This window comes from Cetorhinus maximus, chromosome 21 (assembly GCF_964194155.1).
Source record: "Cetorhinus maximus chromosome 21, sCetMax3.hap1.1, whole genome shotgun sequence".
Classification (NCBI taxonomy): Eukaryota; Metazoa; Chordata; class Chondrichthyes; order Lamniformes; family Cetorhinidae; genus Cetorhinus; species Cetorhinus maximus.
This window is the reverse complement of record NC_135899.1, coordinates 30043038-30055170: the sequence shown is the minus strand read 5'-3', so window position 1 is coordinate 30055170 and position 12133 is coordinate 30043038. Positions and strand designations below refer to the sequence as shown.

At 43.0% G+C, this 12133-nt stretch overlaps 1 non-coding gene across 1 annotated transcript; it reads right to left on the bottom strand.

Annotated features, from left to right (window-relative positions):
- Positions 1 to 1695: 1695 nt before the first annotated feature.
- On the bottom strand, positions 1696 to 1767 carry trnae-cuc (transfer RNA glutamic acid (anticodon CUC)). Its single transcript has one exon. It is a non-coding gene; the product is annotated as a tRNA-Glu (tRNA).
- Positions 1768 to 12133: the final 10366 nt, after the last annotated feature.

Below are 12133 nucleotides of genomic sequence, written 5' to 3'. Positions count from 1 at the left end.
ATATCGGCTTCAGGACATTTTGAAAAGCTGCTAACAGATTAAGACGATGAGAGTCTCGAAGGGACCGGCAGCGGTTGAAGGACAGTCGGTCACGGTGACATACGTGTGTTTGCAGTGAATAAGGTCAGACTGTTTCCACGTGACTATCACAAGTTTTCCAAGCTATAGTTTGACAAATTCCGTCCTCGCAGATTCTGTGGTGCAGTAGGTTAGTAAGTTTGATGGTTTAAGCAAACCCAGGGACAAAATCGTTGGCTGTTTTCTGCCCAGGATTCCGAGCTACAGCGTTTTGTGTTGTTGTACTTTATTTACATGTGAATATTCACTCAACATTGTTCGGTTTGGTGTTACCCAGTACGTTCCCAACCATGGTCTTTCTCATTTTTGGGGCGGAGTGGGGGGGGGCGGTGGATGGCGGAAATGGGCACGAAGAAATAAATATGTCGTGTACATCCAAACCATGAGAAATATATGAGCTTATCGGTTTCATATAACCTAATGGGCGTTGATTTCATTTCTTAATGCAAGTAATTCGAAAATTGAACTCCCTTGTCAGAGCTGAAACTCGATGCATTTTTCCATCTTGCAAACATGATTTCGAGAATATGTGGTTATGTCAACGAATGCCTCATCGCACAAACAGAAATGCATGTGTATTGCCAAAGTTGGGAGGGGGCCAGCTTTCATCCCAATGGATCCGAAGGAGAGCGATCTGACCACGAGGATTCAGGGAAGGAAATTTGGAATAGAAGCAAAACACTGTGGATGCTGGAAATTAGAAATTAAACACGGAAGCGCTGTAAATACTGAACTCGGAACTCCATAGGTGAAGTGAGGGTGACAGCTCTTGACACCAACGCAGCATTTGACCGAGTGTGGCATCAAGGAACCCTAGCAAAACTGGTGTCAATGGGGATCAGAGGGGAAACTATCCGCTGCTTGGAATCATACCTAGCACAGTAGAAGATGGTTTTAGTTGTTGGAGGCCAATCATCCCTGTTCCAGGACATTACTTCAGGAGTGTGATGGAATAATCTCCACTTGACTGGATGAGTGCAGCTCCAACCGCACTCAAGAAGCTTAAAACCACCCAGTATAAAGCAGCCTGTTTGGTTTGCATTTGTCAAAGTGCTGGAATTCCCTCCCTGACAGCACTGTGGGCGTACCTATACCACAGGAAATGCAGCGCTTGAAAGAGGCAGCTCGTTATGAACTTCCTAAGGGCAATTAGAGATGGGCAATAAATCCTGGCGTAGCCAGCAACACCCATATCCAGAAAATGAATTAACGAAAAAAACTCAATAGACCTGGCAGCATCAGTTGTGGGAGAATTGGAGTTAAGTTATCGTATTGAATATGCCTCTTCTTCAGAACTAAGAATGCTCGGAAGTTCCTTCAACAGTTTAACGAATTTGAATTTTTTTTTCCCTTGTGAAGTGCGCGTCTTGGAACGGTTAAATGTTTCTTAAAGAGAGTAAGGGCAGAGGTTTCTCCCTTGATGCTTTCTTTGACTAGACGACAAAACTTATAAGCTTACAACGTCTAGCAGTTAGCAGTTACGCCTGACACTCCCAAGGCCCGTTATCACTTGGCAAACATTTGTCTCAGTGTACAACAAGATGCTATTCAACAATTATAAAATAAATTACCCGTCATGGTTAGATATGTTATGATTGTTTCATAAAGGAAAAACCCTTCCCTGACCGGGAATCGAACCCGGGCTGCGGCGGTGAGAGCGCCGAATCCTAACCACTAGACCACCAGGGAAACACGCATGTAATTTGACTGTGACCAATATATTTTAATATATAGCACTTGAAGCAATAGCACTTTTCTGTTTTTCATTTTGACTGCATTTTCTTGGTATAAATTCATTTCATGTCTCTGCTGGTTACATATATATTTACATGGGTCTGTATTCCTTGCTCATTTATTTAACTGAATCTACTTTCATTTGGAAACTTATTTTCTGCCTGTTTATTTCTCGCTTGTTTTTCAATCATTCCTCAATACATCTCGACACAACACACAACTGCATTAAACACACACAGATACACACACATTGATTTACAACTGGCTCACCGATGCACCCAGAATCCGTTGTCCGCATTGCAATATTAATACTAATGAGGTGAGGTGAGAGTGACTACTTTAGACATCAAGGCAGCGTTGACTGATTGTGGCAGCAAGTAGCCTAAGCAAAACTAAAGTCAATGGGGATCAGGACGAAAACTCTTCAATGGTTGGAGTTATATCGAACAGGAAGGCCGATGGTCATGGAATGAAGAAGATTCATACGGACTCGAAACGTTAACTCTGTCTTTCTCTCCACAGATGCTGTCAGACCTGCTGAGTTTTTCCAGCAATTTTTGTTTTTGTTTTAGGTTTCCAGCATCCACAGTATTTTACCTTTATTTTAACTTGATGTGGTTGTTGGAGGCCAATAACCCCAGTCCTAAGGCTCCATGCAGGTGTTCCTCACCCTGACGTCCTACGTCCAACCATTTTCAGTTTTTCATCAATAACGTTACCGTCATCATCTTAAGGTTAGAAGTGGTTTTTCGCTCATTTTTGCACGATTATCCATGCCAGTAACAACTCCTCAGGTATTGATGTAGTCGGTGTCATATACAGCAAGACCTGGATAACAATGGGTTCATAAGTGACCAGTAACGTATTGATTACAAATGGAACTCCAAAATCCGTCTCTAAGTCTCACAATATTAAACATAATTATTTAATAATGTAGAAGCTGATTTATTCCAATGCCCAGATGCCACAAGAGCTAGGTTAAAAGTGTTATGTAAATAAAACTCTTTATTGAATGAAATGCCAGGAGAAGCCATTTATTGTCTTCCGTAAACATTTTGTAATTTAGATTTGAGATGTTACCAATAAAAAGGGCTGCAGAATTCGATAGGCCCCATCGAAATAAATTGCTTGCTACGCCTTTGTGCATACAGGACACAGGAGGCAGGATTGGAGCGACAATGAGCAGTGGAAGCAGAGCCAGAGAGTAACGATTTTGGAGTTGCACAAAGTGTATGCATTGCAGGCATAGTTGAGAATCGTAGAATCAGAGAACAATTACAGTATAAAAAGAAGTCATTCGTTCCGTCCCGTCCATAATGGATCTCGGAAGGAACAACACACCAAGGGCCTTCACCACCTTGTCCTGCAATATGTTTTCCCCCGTTTTCAGATAATGATCCAACTCCGTGTCGAATGCCATGTTTAAAACTGTCCCTACAACAATCTCTGACAATGCCTTGCAGGTCCAAACAATTCAGGATTTTCCTCATTTCACAGTTCATTCTGAACACGAAACCATTCATAATTTTGAAATCCTTAATTATTTTACAACTTATTTTTTTAATGATTGCCTAAAACTATGTTAGTCTGTTCACTTAATTTATTGGTTTCGTCATCATAATTCCGTATCTGCTGCCATGATGATTTCTTCAAGGCACCCATCCATCGATCTATCTATCTATATATCTATCTGTCTCTCTGCGTGCCTGTTGGCCAGTCTGTCTATCTACCGATCTTCTTAATTGTGTGCCCTCTGTTTCAAGAAATTTCTCCCAATCTCTTCTGTCCAGAACAATCGTGATTTTGACTACTTTGATTAAATCACTCTTAGCCTTCACCTCACCAAGGAGACCAGCCCCAGCTTCTCCAAACTATCTTTGTAAATGACCTTTCTCAGCCCTGGAACCATTCTCGTGAATATAGACTGTACCCTCGCTCATGCCTTAACATCCTTTCTAAAGCGTTGCCGTTATAACTGGACACCAAATTGCCTTTCAGGCCAAATCAATGCTTTATACAGGTTCTTAGTAACGTCCTGAGAAATTGATATATTTTTAGTGTTGTGAAACTGGGGACCAGAGGGTATTTGAATCTTCAGCTACATGACTTACTGAACATGCACATGCCGAAAAAAGATCTTATAATCTTAATTATGAGAATACAGCACCAAAAACACCACTTATTCCTGCTATTAGGGATTTGGGAGGAGGTGGGGAGCGACAGGAAACTGGAGTTGATACCACAGTCTGAGCACCATGAGTATATCGAATGGCGCGCATGCTCGAAGGGCCGAATGGCCCCCTGCTGCTCCGAAGCGCTATAGTCCGAGATAACTGCCTCCAATTTGATGCTACGATAAGGTCGAACTGCCTCCCATGCTGCTGCGTTCCATCCATAAGTACGTCAGCTATTTTTTTAAAGTTACATCCGAGCATGTAATGATTGTAAGTTAAGCCATTTCTTACTGTTATGAGGAATTTCAGGGGCGCTGCTTTTTAACCTTGGTCTTGGAGCAATCATGTAGTCTCCTCTGAAGTTTTTTAAATTAAGTTCACTGTTTCTGACAAGAAACTCGTCTAGCACTCTCCCAAGTTTACTGCAGGTGGCGACGAGGATAATAAGCGCTGACGCAGCGCTTCGCCTCGCGAATGTGAGTTTTTTTTTTCATCTTTAACGGAAGAAAAGAAGTGTACTCACCAGCAGTGCCTCGCTTTGGTAGAATTGACTCGTAAGACACATCGATCGCTGACTGAGCTCAATGCATTGAGCGATCAGAGTTCTACATTTTAGACAATAAAATAACGCTGGAGGAGCAAAAGAAGCCAATTCTCCTGAGTGCCTGCAGGAGCAAATCTTTTGAATTAATACGTAGTTTGACCGCTCCGACCGCCCAAATTCCAGATCATTCACGGAGCTAGTCAGCATCGTGATAGGACATGTACTAAACCCTCAGTGATCATGAAAATATTCAAATTTAATTCTAGAATAAGGACGCTGGTGAATTGATCACTCAGTTAAAACAATTAGTGGAGCATTGTAACACCTTAATACTTTTAACCACATGTTACGAGATCGTTTAGTTTGCGGCATAAAGGACAATGTCATTCAGCGCTATTTGCTTGCAGACGTTGAGGTAGACCTGAGGAGCGCCGTGAAGATAGCTCTAACAATGGAGAATGCTGAGGAAAAACTCGCAAGCTCTGAAGAGCGCGCAAGATGGCGCGGTTTACAGCAAGAGTCGGGGCCTGAGGCCCAGTGGCGCGAAGATTAAGGTGGCTACGGTGAAGAGGGACAAGGACCCGCCGGCTAGAAAAGCAAAAAAATAAAGCGGGAGGTAGCTCACCAGTTACCCAGAAGTTAAAATGTTACTGATGTGGGGGAAACAATTCACCCCACCTTTATACATTTAGAGAGGCAGAATGCCATTACTGCCACAAAAAAGAGCATGATGTTAAACAGTGCAGAACTCGACAAAGGCAGCCATTCAGACAAATCAAGGTAAAAGAAGTGCACATTCTAGAACAGCCAGAAGATAGAGGGGCTGAAGTTTATTCCCTCTATAACATGAAGGCCAGGACAACTTAACCAATCACTGTTACAATTCAAATAAATGGAAAACCTCTGCTCATGGAGGTGGACACAGGAGCATCGATCACAGTGGTGGGAGAGCACATCTTTAAATATCTCAGAGTTTGGAGAAAACTGCTGCTCAGTTAAAAACATATCCATGAGATGCAATACAGTTGAAAGACATCACCTCTGCACTTGTATCACACAGGCAACAGATGGCTCAGCTGCCAATAATTGTTGGAACTGGAGAAGGACCTAGCCTTCTGGGCCATGAATGGTTGAAGAAAATCAAACTAAATTGCTCAGAATTTTTTTCAGGTCAGGACTGCAGCAATTCCAGACTTGCTGAAAAATATGACAGAGAATTTCGAGATGAGTTGGACAATATCAAATGTCTTCAAGCTGAAATATACATTTTTTTAAGGCAAGACCGGTTCCTGACACTCTGAGAGAGAAGGTTCATACGGAATTATGTTATTTGGAGTAATTAGTAATACAGGCAGCACTTGTACTCCATGATCTAAAGCCAAACCTAAACATTCACATCAGTGCAGATAATAACTCAATCGTAAGCACGGCCTCAAAATTAGACAAATTACCAATCCCAAAGATTGAAGACGTGTATGCCAAATTCAATGGAGGAAGATCCTACACTAAACAATTTTACTCATTAAAAGGATATGGGGTTCGTTGGCTGGGCCAGCATTTTTTGCCCAACTCTGGTTGCCCTTGAGGTGGTGGTGAGCTGCCTGTTTTTGAACTGCTGCAGTCCATGTGGTGTAGGTATACACACAGTGCTGTTGGGAATGGAGTTCCAGGATTTTGACTCAATGACATTGTAGAAACGGTGTTATATTTCCAAGGAAGTAGCTGTCTAGGGAGCTTTGGTGAATTCGTGCAGTGCATCTTTTAGGTAGTGAACACTGCTGCTAACGTGCCTCGGTGGTGGACGGAGTGAACGTTTATGAATGTGGTGCCAATCAAGCGGGCTTCTTTGTCGTGGATGGTGTCAAGCTTCTTCAGTGTTGTGGGAGCAGCACTCATCTGGGCAAGTGGGGTGTATCCCATCACACTCGTGGCTTGTGCTTTGCGGATGGTGGACAGGTTTTGGGGAGTCAGCAGTTGAGTTACTCGTTGCAGGATCCCTAGCCTCCGACCTGCTGCAGCATTTGTATAGCTATTCCAGTTCAGTTTCTAGTCAATGGTAAGCTCTAGGATGCTGATCGTGGGGGGATCTGTGGTCATAATTCAATTGAATGTCAAGGGCTGATGGTTAACTTCTATCTTGTTGGAGATGAAAATTGCCTGGCACTTGTGTGGTGTGTATGCGGCTTGCCACTTGTCAGACCAAGCCTGGATATTGTCCAGGTTTTGCTGATTTTGGACGTGGAATGCGTCAGTATCTGAGAGTACGTGAATGGTGCTGGACATTGTGCAATCATCAGCAAACCTCCCCGCTTCTGACCTTATGGTGGATGGAAAGCCATTGATGAAGCAGTTGAAGATGGTTGAGCCAAAGACTTGAGGAAGACCTGCATTGATATCCTGGATCTCAGATGACTGACCTCCAGCAAGCACAAGCATCTTCATTTGTGCTAGGCTTGGCTCCAACCAGTGGAGAGTTTCCCCCCCGATTCCCATTTAATCCAGTTTTTCTGGGGCTGCTTGATGCTACACTCGGTCAAATGCTGCCTTGATGTCAAGGGCAGTCACTCTCACCTCACCTCAGGAGTTCAGCTGCTTTGTCCATATTTGAACCAAGGCTGCAAAGCGGACAAGCTCTGAATGTCCCTGACGGAACCCAAACTGTGCATCAGTGAGTAGGTTATTGCTAAGCAAGTGCTGATTGATAGCGCAGTTGATGGCCCCTTCCATTACTTTACTGATGATCGAGAGTACACATTAATTGGCTGGGTTGGATTTGCCCTGTTTTTTCGTATGCAGGACATTACTACTCAATATTCCAATAGCTGTGTAGATGTCAGTGCTGTAGCTGTGCTGGATCAGCTGTGTTAGCTGTTCTAGATATGAGTATTACTGAATATGAGTGGTGCATATCAGCAGCACGGACTGAACAACACTTCATGAAGTTATGTCATAATAAACACGCACAAGGTCCTGAACCACTTTATAGGCTTACGCTTCAGTGTTACCCCTGCCTGAGCGACTTTCCAAAGAACTATGGAAAGTTTATTCCCACGACCCAGGCAAAGTTATTCTTTATTTAGGGTGCCTGGACGACGTCTTAATCACAACATTCACAGAAGCAGAGCATGTGGCAAACCTGGAATAGCTTCTGAAGTGATTTTTAGATGCTGGCACTCATGTTCATAAAAAGGAATGTGCACCTTCCAATCAAAGGAATTTGCACATCTGGGTGCTTGGGCTGATGCCCGAGGTTTGCATTAATAGTGGGGAAAGTCATAGCATTCAATGAATTGTCCTGCCCGACTAACATCACGGAGCTTGTCATTTTTAGGCATGTCAAACAATAATGGTCGGTTTATGCCTAATCGAGCTACAGTGTTACTTCCATTACATTTATTATCGAAGAAGTGCCACAGCTGGTCCTGGAAGGCACAGCAAGAGGAATCCTTCACTCGAGTTAAGAAGCTTGCACACTCATCATGTTTGCCAGTGCCCTATGACCAATCTAAAGAATTGATGCACGCTTGTGATGCATCTCCATATGGAATAGGAGAAGTATTGTCACAAAGGGTGGCAGGTGGAGCTAAAAGACTGATGTGACATGTATCCAGAATCGTTTCTTCAGCCGAGGAAAGAAACTTGCAAATTGAAAACGAAGGCTCATCTATCGTAGATGAAGTCAAGAAGTTCCATCAATATTTATATGGTCGACACTTCACCATACTGTCAGATCACAAACCACTGGTCGGAATGTTTTGTGAAGATAAGGCAATCCCACCCATAGTTCCTGCCAGAATTCAAACATGGGCTTTAATTGTGTCGACATATCAGAACAGTTTACATCTGGATGTGCATAAAGCAAATGCAGAGGCCCTCCGTTGTCTCCCTTTGCCTGATAGCGTTACAAACGTACCAGTATCTTAAGAGGTAGTACTTGCATTGAATTCATAGACTGCTTAGCAGTCTGCGTGGAACAAATAAAGAATTGGATGAATCTGGATCCAATTTTAGCAAGAGCCCATGAACAAATGTTACAACGGTTTTCAACTGCACAAGTTCCTGAAGAATTAAAACCATAATTTGTGCGTAGATTTCAACTGGGTTGTCAAGATGGCATCTTATTATAGGGATCAAGAGCCGTTATCCCTGTCCAAGGAAGAGAACCACTATTACAAGAATTTCATAGTGGGCACCCTAATATTTCAAAAATGGTGATGCTTGCACGAAGTTATATCTGGTGGCCAGGTATGGACAGTGATGTAGAAGAAATGGTGAAACATTGTCTACAGTGCCAGCAACAGCAGAAATTACCCATTTCAGCTCCACTGCATCCGTGGTAATGGCCTTGTCGACCCAAGGCTGGATTGCATACTGATATTGTAGGTCCATTTCTAGGTACAGTTTTTCTCGTTATTATTGACGAGCTTTCCAAATCGATGAAAGCACTAAGAAAGCTCTGAAGCAGAGTCATATAGACTCGAAACATTAAACCTGTTTCTCTATCCACAGATGCTGTCAGACCTGCTGAGATTTTCTATTTTTATTCCAAATGGTTGGACTTGTTTGAAATGAGATCATGTACTTCATCTGCAACTATTGGTAAACTGCGTCAGATTTCTCAGTGTACCAGCTCCTTTCCTGAAAGGAATTAGCCACTTGTTCTCATCCAGCGTCATTTTATTTTGAAGGAGAGGCTAAACTAACCTGTGGAACGACGGAGCAGGCTGGAAGTGCAAGGAGTCCTGCTCCTATTCATAAATCCTGTGTTCCTATGTTCATCGTCCATATGTTTCTATAAAGTGCTGAGTATTTTCAGAATCTTGCGTTCATATTTCAGATTGTCAGCATCCACAGTATTTTTGTTTTGTTCTTGCACCTTTTCGATAAACGAAAGAAACTTCCCATTACTACTTCCTTCATTCTACACTGCGATTAGGACTGACCAAACAGCTCCGGGAGTAAACATTGGTTTCACATCGTTCCTCGAGGCAAAGCAGTTAGCAACACACTTCTGCGTTTTTTCCAAGCTTCCCAGCAGTATTTCCTGGACAGTCGGACTAACACTTCCTATATTGAATCAGAGCGTAAAAAACCTGGTCCTTTCGCCGGAAATGACTCAAGATACCTAAACACTCCTACCGCTTTCCCTGAGATCGATATCGAAGCACTTCCAATGCGCTGGAAAAAGGACTCAAACTGCTCGGAGAAAATGCCTGAACCCAGCGCATCTATACATCAAGTGAAATTTTCATAGGAAAAACATATGCAATGGCGTCAAAAACGAGAACTAAAATGATTTAACGAGTCTGCAGATGAAGTAGCGTCGGTGGCTGCAGAAATGTTACTAATCGATATCCTAGGATCAGAAGAGAAACTCCCTGTGTGTTTCTTCTCGGTCTTGAGAACGGTGTCGAATACTGCGCGGAAATTTGAATGTAATTTTGCGCTGGCCTCCCACTTGGCATTGAGCAGCTTCAGCCTCTTCCTGCCCACCGGCTGTTAAAAAACTGATTCTGCATTCGAGCTAAATCTTCCGGAAAGGGATTTGGTGAAGCTAAACATATAAAACTGTCAATCTGTGTCATGAAATCATCATATCTGCTCTTTCCGGCTTTAAAATCCTTAAATAAACAAGTGGTCAAGATGAGAGGAAATGTCGACGTAAAGAATCAAAGCATTGGTCCAGGATAAGTGTAAATAGCAAATTAATGACCAGCTCTAGCGAAACAACTACATGAAACCAATATGCAGACTGGACCTTGGCAACAAAAAAAAGAGAACTGAGTTCGTCGCCTGAACATGTTGAACTCAGTGTTGAATCGTAAATGCTGTTAAATGCCGAATCATAAGATGAGGTGTTTTCCTCACGCTTGAGTGGAGATTCACTTTAACATTGCAGCAGGCCGAGAGCAGGATAATGAATTAAAACGCCAAGCAACCGAAAGGGCGCTATCTGTCTTGCGGGCTGAGAAGATGTGTTCCGCAATGCGATTTCGCTGGCTACGTTTGGTGTCCCCAATATAGAGAGGGCGGCATTGTGAGTCCCGAATACAGTGCACTAAATGGTAAGAAGTGCAAGTAAATCGTTGTTTCATCTGGAAAGAGGTGTTGGGGCCTTGGAAAGTAAGCAGCGAGGAGGTAAAACGACAGGAATCACAACTCCTGCGATTGCTTGTGAAGCTACCGTGAAAGGGGGCGAGATGTTGGGTATGAGACAGAACATACCAGGTTGTCGCGAAGGAAATTTTCAATTCGGAATACTAACACAGCAATGACATATGTGTTTTGTGTTGGGGTCAAGCAGGAAATGGCGGGAATGGTGAATGATGAAATTCTTAATGTGGAGGCTGGAGGGGTCGAAATGGAGGAAAAGGGGCGCCCGATCGCGCTGCTGGGGTGGAAGGGAGAGCGTGAGAGCAGACGTGCGGGAAACAGCTCCGGCACTGTTGAGACCCCTGTCAACCACATTTGGCGACTAGGATGACGCCTCCCTCGAACGAAAAGGAAGTCAGGCCAGAGGTGCCGTTGTTGAAAGTACCATCGTCAGAACAGATGCGACAGAGAGAGAGTAAACTTGAAGAATGGAAAGCAGTCCGTACAGAGCTTCATTTTTACAGAATTCCGATTTTAAAAGCTTGTTTGAAACCTGGTGCTGAAGTTGGCACATTCCGCAATCTGCTGTTGCGTTTTCCACATCCCGTTTTACAGCTTCAATTGGAATCATAGAGGTAAAATGAGGATGAACAGTTCGAGCTGCTTAAAATGTTTAATGAATTTTATTGGGTAGAGAGAAATAGATTCTTCTGGTAGGTGATTCAAAAGCTGGTGCCACTGCATTTGGCTCTTTCCAGCAGTTCCTGCTTCTAACGTTGTGCTTTCACTGCAGCAGGTTTCCTCAAGAGTACATCTTCTTTCTTGAACTCCACTGGCACATTGAGGAACATTCTTTACTTATCAAATATCCGCTTTAAGTCTATCCTTTCCAACATCTCTTCCTCCACCAGAGGAATAATAATTTGGAATAATAATTTTCTCCCAACGCCAATTTGCTCCAATCACTAATTTCTCGCAGCCACGGGCCTTCCTATTGATTTCCTATGCTTTCCTGTCGCACATTTCAACAGATAAACTGAAATTTGAACGTTGTCGATCAGGCAATATCGCGTCGGATTGTGAGTCCATGGTACTTGCACATAAGCTGCCAAATGATTAGAAACTCAAAAATATACATATCTTGAGCAAAGGGCCGGTTGTCCTTCCGAAGGCCAACCAGTCTTTGGCGGCTCTTGTCAGTCCACGGGGCACACATATCTAAATATATCTATTCCCTGGTTTCAAAGCACAGATATTCATTGGTGCGAAAAATCCATGAACCTCAGGAACAACAACGGTGCTAAAATAGACTTAGCCTTCTTTATATTTTTTTTTTAAATCGCCTGTCGATCAGGCAATGACATAGTAAAGTAACAATGAAATGGAAGGAGGAATGTTAAGGAGAGTGAGAGATTGTGGAAAGCAGAAATTTGATCAACAAACACCGTCACAAGAGCGTTTTAGCTTTGGAATGGATAAATAGGTTTTCGTCACCATAAATTGAACATAG